Source organism: Sinocyclocheilus anshuiensis, unplaced genomic scaffold, assembly GCF_001515605.1.
Source record: "Sinocyclocheilus anshuiensis isolate Anshui unplaced genomic scaffold, SAMN03320099.WGS_v1.1 scaffold519, whole genome shotgun sequence".
In the NCBI taxonomy this organism is placed as follows: Eukaryota; Metazoa; Chordata; class Actinopteri; order Cypriniformes; family Cyprinidae; genus Sinocyclocheilus; species Sinocyclocheilus anshuiensis.
In genome coordinates, this window is record NW_015549637.1 from 752,581 (window position 1) to 763,731 (window position 11,151).

The window sequence follows — 11,151 nt, forward strand, 5'->3', positions numbered from 1 at the left end:
CTCTCTCACACACACACACACACACACTCACACTCTCTCTCACACACACACACACACACACACACACTCCATGTCAAACAGAAACAGTGAGACAGCAGGAAGGCGTTGCAGGCCAGACTCAAACCCTCACAGCAGCTCAAGAAACTTCTGCATCTCACTCAGAAGAGACGCGCGTCCGATCAGCGTTGGACGATCTGCTCAGAGATGTTTACATGTGAGCGCAGAAGGTCAAAGGTCACTGCAATACTGATATTGATCACTGATATACTCTCTGTCATTCATGATCAGCCAAACAAGGATTAATTCATTCTGTCATCATTTACTCATCATTCAAACATGACTTTCTTTCTTCTGGGGAACAAAAGAAGATATTTTGAAGAACATCAGGAGCCAAACCATATCAGACCCCACCGTCACTATATGGACAAAAAACACATTTCTCAGAATATCTTCTTTAGTGTTCAACAGAAGGAAGGCTTGAAGGTGAGTAAGTGATGACAGAATGATCATGTTCATTTGTATTTAGCTTGAATGACAGATGACAAGATGAGCCCTGATAATCTCACAATAAACACAAGCATTAGCAGAAGACTTTCTTTATTTTCTTTGGCTTTTAATGAACTGAAGATTAATTTGATCCACATTAATCCTGCTGTTTATCGTCTGTGGCTTGTTTTGTTTATTAATGTTGCTATATTTTTATTCCTCTCAGCTCTCTGTCGTCTGAAACGGTGCTTTATAAATAAACTGACATTGAGTTCCTAAACCTGTTGAAGATGATAAACTAGTTCTGCTGTCCATTATGTCTTCCGGTTACCCACCCAGATCTGCTGTAACTAGTCTCTGCGTTTGGAAGCAAAGATGAAGTTCTCAAGGTGAATGCATACCTTGACTCTAGGGGTCTAACAACTAAAAATCAAGAATCTTGGTATGATTCGGGAGACAGACCTTAGTTTCAGTAGTCATGTCAAAGCAGTAACTAAATCAGCATACTATCATCTCAAAAACATTGCAAGAATTAGATGTTTTGTTTCCAGTCAAGACTTGGAGAAACTTGTTCATGCCTTTATCACCAGCAGGGTGGACTATTGTAATGGTCTCCTCACCGGCCTTCACAAGAAGACCATTAGACAGCTGCAGCTCATCCAGAATGCTGCTGCCAGGATTCTGACCAGAACCAGAAAATCTGAGCATATCACACCAGTCCTCAGGTCCTTACACTGGCTTCCAGTTACATTTAGGATTGATTTTAAAGTACTTTTACTCGTTTATAAATCACTCAATGGCCTAGGACCTAAATACATAGCAGATATGTTCACTGAATATAAACCTAACAGACCACTCTGATCATTAGGATCAAGTCAGTTAGAAATACCAAGGGTTCACACAAAACAAGGGGAGTCCGCTTTTAGTTATTATGCCGCCCGCAGTTGGAATCAGCTTCCAGAAGAGATCAGATGTGCTAAAACATTAGTCACATTTAAATGCAGACTCAAAACTCATCTGTTTAGCTGTGCATTTATTGAATGAGCACTGTGCTACGTCCGAACTGATTGCGCTGTATTTTATGTATAATAATTTTCTGTTTTTAACTGTCTTAAATTCATTTTAAATCAATTTTTAAGTCATTTTCAGAGTTTTTAAATTCCTTGTTTTATTTTTTTATGATTATTTTACTTTCTTTTATGTAAAGCACTGTGAATTACCATTGTGTACGAAATGTGCTAAACTTGCCTTGCCTCTGTAGGAGCAGCTGACGCTGTGCAATTAAACATCAGCTTAATTATGAGCACACACCATCAAACCAGGCGAGAGCATCAGAAGATGGACGTCTGGCTGGCAGCGGATTAGCAGCAGATCCGCATTTGACCAAACATGGAGAAAACTCAGCTAACCAGCCGTCAGCGAGCGGGAGACCAGCGAGAGTCCGGCAGCATCGCGCCGCAGGCTAATAATAGCGTCTGAAGGCCGTTTCCGGCCCAGGAACGACCTCCATAATTCCCTGCTGTTATCTCTGCCCAAATATGTACCTAACAGGAGAAGCAAATTAGGGATTCTGTCCTCCAAAGGCCAGCAGATAAGGCAAGAGAGGACAAAGAGGGAATATTTTGCAGAGCCACAGAAATAGAACACTGCCTTTTACAGAAAGAGCGAGGATCGTGGGTAAATAACTCAGAGCAGCTGCACTTATATGGCACAGTCATTCCCGTTTATCTGAAGAGATGATATAAGAGCGTCTAACGCATGGATTCTGGCGCTCGAGGTCGTTTCTTCTGCTCTCATCAACACGGCTCATACAGATGTCGCCGGCGGTGACGGCGCTCATCTCCATGGCAACACTCTTCCCGGGATAGGCCTGGTTCAGCCCGCGGCGCTCCGAACGGGAGTATTTATAGAGCCGGATTCACCGGAGGCCTCGTCTTCCCAGAAGAGCTTCTCAACCTAAACAAAAGCAATCTCCAAAGACCAGCAATTAACCTTCATTTGCAGGCGGCGGCTAAACATGAGCTCTGCTCACACGCTAAGACTGCCACCGTGTCGATCTGCAGAGTTTAAAACCACATCTGCACAAATCAAATTAATACCACAAACCCATACCATCTCAAGATAAATCAGGTCTCTTAAATTCTTTTATTAATTGAACAGGCTGCGGCTCACAGAACTAAACAGGGCATCTGCGAGTTTAAATACTGCAATACTTACATTTATATTGAAACTGAATACACATATATTGAAATACACATGGAGCAGAGATCCGTCGATATGATCATGTATTTAAAGAAAGGTTGTATGAATAATGTTCAGAGAGAAAATACAAGAGATTACACTGATTTAAATGCCAGATACTGTTTACTGTGTGACCAAAATACCAACAGCAGCCTGGAAAAAAGGAGAGAACTGTTCATCATAAACAAGCCTGAAATACAGCAGGACTCGTATTTGAAATGTCTCTGCTTCACTGCTTACAAATGCATAAAATGTGCATCTTACAACCATCTGCAACATATTATAATATAAAACCATAACGTAAACAGTCGGTTCATCACAGGTGCATCTTTAACGGCTCTAACACCTAACGAGCAGCACTCATGTTTATTAACTCAATCATTGCCTTTTGAAGTTTAATAATAATCACTTATCTGTGTGATCAAACCAAATGTAAGACGTTAAGAAACCCCACACACTGTCTGTCACATGACCTCATTACATCACATGACTCATCAAGGCATCTTCCTGGTTATTACATATTTTCAGTACACTTTTGTCAGAATACTTTTATCAGTCTGATCAAATAACAAGTCGAGAAAGAGAATCACTTCCGGTTCACTGATCACACTGGAAATGGAAGGTTGAGCGCATTGCATTGTGGGATAGTGTTCTGCTGTAAACCGTATGCTACTCTACGCTTGCTGTGCAGAGGATACACACTATATACTGTAGTATGCAGAAATGAGTATGTGACACAGGCATCCCCTACATAGTGAGCACTCGATTCAGACGCACCATAAAACACTCATTTATTTAAAATGTAAAATTAAAAGGGCAATTTTCTTAAAAATCATCATTCTCTCATCATTTACTCTCCATCATGTCATTCAAACCTGTACGACTTATTTCAGTGAAACACAAAAGGCTTTTTGTCCATATAATGAAAGTCACTGGGGTCTGATATAAGCAATATCTTCTTTTGAGCTCCAGAGAACAAGCTCAGGTCTGAAGGACACGAGTGAGAGTAAACGGTGCTGATTTTAGGGTGAACTGTTGCTTTAATGAACAGCGCTGGCGTCTGATTGGCTGCAGATCCTGACAGAAGACAGACATGCTGATAAAGCACATAACGCACTAATGCCTCACGTCTGATGATCAGACGCCGCTCATTACCGTCTCGTTTAATTGAGTTAATTCAGTCTTACCAGGCCGAGGCTGAAGGTGAAGAGCAGGCAAACAGATGGGCTGAGGACAGCAGTCACTTTCTGGAAAACAGGAAGACACAAGCTGTTAAAACAGTGCGGAGAGAACAGGTGTGCTGTGCTGCGGTCACATGACCAACACCTGCAAACACATGTTTCATTCAGAGCTGCATCTAGCTTGTCGAGTCACACGTGTTTCTATAGCGCTTTATACAATAGAGATCTACAATACACTTTCACAGAAATAAACAGGAAAGCAACAGAATCAGTGAAGCAAACTTCATCAAATATGAAGCAAAGTCAATTTCACTGATGACACAATGACACTGATCATGACAGAGCTAATTAACATATGACCCGCCCACACCGTGTGAATGACACTGATCATGACAGAGCTCATTAACATATGACCCGCCCACACCATGTGAATGACACCGATCATGACAACTCATTAACATATGACCCGCCCACACCGTGTGAACGACACCGATCATGACAGAGCTCATTAACATATGACCCGCCCAGACCGTGTGAATGACACTGATCATAACAGAGCTCATTAACTTATGACCCGCCCACACCGTGTGAATGACACCGATCATAACAGAGCTCATTAACATATGACCCGCCCACACCGTGTGAACGACACCGATCATGTCAGAGCTCATTAACATATGACCCGCCTACATCATGTGAAATACATCATAAAGCTGAAAAATATGTTCATAAAAACAGTCAGAGAGAAAATATAAAACTAAACTATGGCTAGCATCGTGAACCCCCAACATAAAAATCATATAAAAATATATTGTAACGTACGACTGGTTAAAGTGCGATATTTACATTAAATGTTCTGAAGCGGAAGCCAATCTCCTCTGTATTATCAGTCTGTGGAAGATTAAAATAAAGCATTATAAAACACAAATGATCCAGTTAAATCTCCTGAGAAAGCCCTCTGTTCTGTTCGTTCAGTCTGGCAAATCCACGTAATGAGTGCGGTTTATTTTTAGACTTTAAGCGGCATTATTTCAGGTAACATCAGATGAGGCGACAAATATTCTCTTGATTAAAGCAGCCGATAATCCCACAGCGGCGGGGGAACATCAATCTGTTCACAGCCACAGCGGGAACACACACACACACCTTCAACACACCAGCATCACGCGGAGAAACACCAGCCAGAGGAACGAGCACGAGATCCACGACAGCAGATTCCAGATCAGCTCCTGAATAATCAATGGAGATCCAGCCACTGAGAACTTCACTGAGCTCCTGAAGGAACCGCAGCGCGACCTTCACCATGAGTCACTCTCCGAGAACAATCAGGAGCTGAATCATCTGAACCATCACAATCACAGTCGCACTGCATCATGGGAAACGGCCGTGTGTCCCATCAAACTCTACCGTATTTCAGCACATTCTGAGGAATCTGATCAGATCAGACAGATGAAGCACGGACAGGCTGAACCTCAACTAAACCACACAAGATAAAAGAAAACCCCACATGAAAGACACCTGATGTTCAATCTGCTACACTGTTTATATTGTCACAAAAAGTAACTATATTCTCGTCCAGCTCTAATCTGCTACATGCAACTATAATGCATGAAGATACTACGATATTATACACAGTAACAACATGATTTTCAGTGAAGCTGCTTTGAAACATAATTGAAATATAATTGGCTTGACTGTTCCACTCGGACTCTTCCCATAATGCTGTGCTTCTAGTAGGTGCAGACTGCAGTATGCTGGGATATGAATTCTGTTTACTATTATCTCTTTTAGCTTCTTTCTTTGTTTGCATCACTGAATTACTATTTTCTTGTCTATAAGTGTAAAGCTGCTGTAAAACCTGTACTGTATAAAGCACTATAGAAATGAAGGTGATTGACCCTTGATCACCTGACGCAGTCACATGACCAATGAAACAGATGATTACATACTAGTGAATTAACAAGCCTTCAGAAGTCACGTTCTGAGCTCTAGCACAAAGGTCGACGGGTTAATTGGAAGTGCTCCCAGCAGTGCCGTGACTGAACGTTTTTCACAGGGGGCTGCAATTAGAAAGAGCAGTAATAGCTCCGGCTTCGCTCTGTTCGCCGCTATTTTTAGCCGAAGCTCGTCATCCAGGAACCCTGATGCTTCAGCTGGCTGTTCTACAGAGACGCTCGCAGGAACACGGCATGCTGGGAGATCTCGGGCCGGCGGGGGGGCGCAGTAATCGCTTCAGGACGCACTAATTCACTCCGTCCAGTCATTAATAGTAACAATGACTGAAACACACTCAAGATCCAGACATAACACAGATGTCAAGATCCAAGTCCGATTCTCAAGCTCTCAATATCCATTCACTTGGAAACATTTAAGGAAAACGAAATCTCAACTAAAGTGCTGAACTATACAGAGAACTCGGTCAGTTCATACATCACTATTGTATTAAAGTTTGAAATTAACAAACTATTACGCTCAGCTTCATATATAATAATCAACACGCAAATCAAATGTCCAAATGTGGCCCTGCAGCACAAAAGCAGTCTTAAGTCGCTGGGGTATATTTGTAGCAATAGCCAACAATACATTGTATGGGTCAAAATTATACATTTTTCTTTTATGCCAAAAATCATTAGGATATAGACTTGTGCCGGTATTCGGTAATGCGATATATCACGGTAATGAATATGCACAATATTGTTATCGTGGGCACTTCTAAATACCGTGAATAATTATATATTACAAATTATTCAGAATTTTGAATGCATTTTAAGAATACTTTTCCCATCAACTGGTCAAAATGCACAACACTGCTGTATGCTGCGTGAAAGACGCGTGCGCACTCTGATGTAAACAAGCACGGACGAGAAGCACATGGCGGAACATGTGAGAGACGCTCTGGATGAACGCGCACTTTCACTCTCTGACAGCAGATGGCGCTAAACTGCAGAAATAATAATAATAATAATAATAATAATAATTCATTTAAATGCAGCCGTTACCCCGTGTAAAACTTTTAACTTTATACATTTTTCTGTATTGCTTTATTGCATTTAAATGTTCAGTTATTTTTGTTATAAGAAAAAAGTTATTAAACCTGTTATACTGTATTATGACAGCACTTTTTTTAAAACAAAATTTCAATATCGTGATAATACCGTATACTGTGATAAAAGCATTAGCAATTAATCGCAACATGAAAATTTGACACCGGCATATCCTTATCAGGATATTAAGTAAAGATCATGTTCCATGAAGATATTATGTAAATGTCCTACCGTAAATATATCAAAACTTAATATTTGATTAGTAATATGCATTGCTAAGAACTTCATTTGAACAACTTTAAAGATGATTTTCTCAATATTTAGATTTTTTTGCACCCTCAGATTCCAGATTTTCAAATAGTTGTATCTCAGACAAATATTGTCCGATCCTAACAAACCATACATCAATGGAAATATTATTTATGCAGCTTTCAGATGATGCATAAACCTCAATTTCATAAAACTGACCCTTATGACTGGAGGTAAATGTGACATTATTGATCTCTAGCTGTTTTATGGCGGTTGAATCAGTGATTGATGGATTCATGATTGATTTCATGCTGATTTGATTTTCTGCTGGAACTAGCAGTAAAGAGATGATCGCTCCACTGCAGCCATCTGTGCTAGTGTTCATGTCGTTAACGAAAACTGTGACGAAAAATGTTCATTGACCAGCTTTTTTCCCATGACTAAGACGAGACGATGACGAGACGACAGTAAGGTCAATAAATGATAACTGTGACTAGATCAACATGCAATATCGTTGATGATAAAAGACGAGACTAAAATGTATTTAAAAAAATAAAAACTATACCAAAATGTATTTTAATTTTCGTTGAAAAAAAGAAGACAAAATATTATTGGACTGTTGTACACGCCTCTACACGAGCTTTCATGTGTGCGGTTGCCAGATACCAAGAGTTCAAATCCCCCAATCAGAGCTTCTCTGTTAAAATCATACATTTTCTGCCCGGTGTTTTGTTTATTTTTTGCAATCTGGCAACCATGTCCAAATTGCTTGTTTTTGCCAGTTTTCATAATGTAGGCAGAGAGAGTGCATATCTAAGTCTTTGATATTAATTTATATATTAAATATAGCCTGTACTAAATCAGTACACTAGATGAGGTCAAATAAAGTCCACATTCTGTTGATTTGTGCTTATTGGTGGAAGTGCAATACCTGAAATGGAAAAATACATTTCTCAAATGACAACAATCTTATAGATTATAATTTAAAATAAACATAATTTTTATCAGTTTAACTATTATACAGCATAATGAAAATGTGACGAAAAGTCTTCACTGACTAATGCTCAGACATTTAGTCGACTAAAACTTGACTAAACACAAGCAGGACGAGCTTGACTAAATATGATAATAACTAAAAAATACACCTGCCGCAGAACTAAGACTAAGACTAAATAAAAAATGGCTGACAAAATTAACACTAGTGTCAGCACACATTAAAGAGCAGCAAAGCCACATTCAGTGACTGTATTTTGTGATAAAACGGTCAGAATTTAAAAGCTGAGACTTTGTTTGATAACTAACCAAGCACAACGATTATTGTGATTACTGGATGGCAGGAGCTACAAATAAAGTTTAGTGAAGTTTTGTTCACGCATCGACTGAAAACAGCACAGATTAAAATCTGAGATTGGGATTGAGGTATCAGTATCGGCTCATCAAAATAACAATTAAAATCAGGAAATATCATACTAGATACAAGTATCCTAGTGCTCAAGTATGAGAATGAAGATTATGGCAAGACACTGTAGAAGCGTTAGTGTAAACTACTCCTTCAGCTCAGGACAGAGCGATAGTTTGAGAACATTGCTAAATTAATGAAAGTTAGATAAACTGACGACCTTTGTGCCACTAACACAGCAGGTTTAAGTGTGATTGGTTAGCAGTAAAACTGTGGTCAGGCTGTGAACTACTGCTAGTCACCAGCTGCAGCTTTGACCTAAACCAGCCTGAAAGCAGGAACCATCTGCTGATCGAAGATCCTAAAACAACACTGTTTAAATGAAACTCAATAAAGTTAATAAAGCGTCGGAGTGTGAGACATGCTGAAGAAAGAGGAATCAAGCACAAACTCACCGGTGGTGCAGAAAGTGATTTAAGGGGCGAGCGACATCTCGGATCCTGTGAAGAAACACAGAGAGAGAGAGAGAGACGAATGAAGCCAAAACACACTGAATGTGTGAAGACAGAGCGCCAGCAGTCAGTCGACCCGAAGCAAACACACGTGCACAATAACAATAACAGCCAGAAGCCTGCGACTCATTGTGTTCGCATCTGACTAATTCAAAAATAATAGTGCATCTTCCCAACAGCACACAGACGGACGCACGAGCGCAAGAAAACCACAACACAACGCAGGAAAAACACTTCTGTCTGAAAGTCGTGTGACACACCTGTGAAAGAGGAGCTTCTGATTAAACTCAGGGATGCAAATATCTGCGGCTCACACTGAAAGCGGCTAACTACTTTCGCTCTGGCTGATAACGGACATGACGGCTGATAATAGGAAAATTGTAGTAAAATCAGACATCTGAGATGGCGGGTGTGCTTCTGAACGCTGCTGTAGACAAAGACTGAGCACTGAAACACGATAAAGCATAGCCCTCCATGAGATGACATGATGAACACCAACACATGCACACAAGAGTCACAAATCAACCTGTCATTTCAGGAAAGAGCTAACAATGTCTCGATGAACCATCAGTGATTCAAACCACACAAAAACAGCAAAACATGACACTGCGACGTTACACCGAGTTCAGAGCATTTCTGAAGTCCCTTAAAGCTGTTTGAACAAGCACCTGTGAACCTGACCAGCCTCAAACACATTCACAGCACCTGTTCGATTTCACATTCACCAGCCAAAGATCTGAAGATCCACTGCAAAACCTGAAAGAAGCTCGCTGTACCTTCCTCACGCAGCACAGTGTTTATGACTGAGTAAACACCCATTCACCTGCACAGGTGTGACGCGCACAGACGCTCTGACAGCTTTACATGATGAACACACACCTGTGATCAGAACCTGTCACTTTAAACAGGACACACATGAAAGCTTCACAGATCTCCAGACTCCTCTGTCAGGCTGATCAGACTTGATTTCAGTGCCCGCAGTTCTGCTTTTACTCTGTTTTGACATTATTGGTCAAATTTTATATCAAGGCAGTAAATATAAATGCCAAAATGTGGTTGTAAATCTGATTCAAGGCACAAAAGTTACGTTGTAAAATATAAAGAAATTAAAACCTCTTTCAGATGTTGCATTTTGAATATAGGTATATTTTGAAAACAACACATATTCAAAAACAACAACACTGATATCTAATGTATCTTTTTTTAAGGTCATTTAAGAAGGAAACATGATAGATCACCACAAACACACATATGTTGACTACATGCAGGGTCAGAATGTGCCAGATATTGATTGTGAAATCTGAATATCTGCAGTTATGAAATCTTGTGCAATGTTACACACACTGTATGTTTTCATGATGCAGGTGGAAATGCCTCAGAAAATTCTTTCAAGGGACAAACGTCCCTGATAACAGACGTTTATTTCTGACACCGTTCACACTGAATTAGACGGACGAGATCTGATCACACACTCTATACACCTGCATACAGATATAATCCTGCGTTCTGCAGTAAATGCACACATGCACACACCACAGGCCCTGCATGCTTCAGATCTCAGATTCATTCAGTATGCATTACGTAATTTTCAGTATTAGCGGCAGAGTGGAGCTGGACTGAGAAAAAACATTCGCGAACACACGGAAGCAGCGCTGCATTTCCACCGACCTCTCAACGAGCAACTGAACGTTAGTTGTGCACACACGCATCCTTACCGTTCACATGACGAGCGATGCTGGAGAACCGCGCGTGCAGATCCGGGACAGCGGCGGTGGCCAGCTAATGTTAGCCCGAGAGCTAAGAGCCCGTTCACTTTGATTCTGCTCTCTCTCACACACACACACACACGCGCGCGCGCCCTTCCCTACAGCTTAATAACGGCTTACCGTCAGCGAACGCCCGCGACATTCCCGGGAAAACACAGAATTCCCAGCGCGGCCAAACGGGCGGATGATGGTGGATCTTCCTCAGCGTCATACATGCAGCCCTTCACCACCGCTGCAGTCACACACACACACACACACACACACACACTCTCT

At 40.9% G+C, this 11,151-nt stretch overlaps 1 protein-coding gene across 9 annotated transcripts in view; it reads right to left on the reverse strand.

Annotated features, from left to right (window-relative positions):
- The window catches only part of plcb4b (phospholipase C, beta 4b), a 43,929-nt gene extending 32,810 nt beyond the window's left edge, over positions 1-11,119 (reverse strand). For 2 of the 9 annotated variants that reach the window (XM_016448878.1, XM_016448869.1), the window contains exons 1-3: positions 10,828-10,968; positions 9,056-9,100; positions 3,915-3,974 (exon numbers count right to left, since the gene is read on the reverse strand). The gene's annotated coding sequence lies outside the window, so the exon portion shown is untranslated. Of the gene's footprint in view, positions 1-3,914; positions 3,975-9,055; positions 9,101-9,372; positions 9,613-9,817; positions 9,835-9,888; positions 9,906-10,827; positions 10,969-10,998 lie in introns of those variants that run through there. The other 7 variants (XM_016448871.1, XM_016448877.1, XM_016448874.1 and 4 more) reach the window with 7 other exon arrangements.
- Positions 11,120-11,151: the final 32 nt, after the last annotated feature.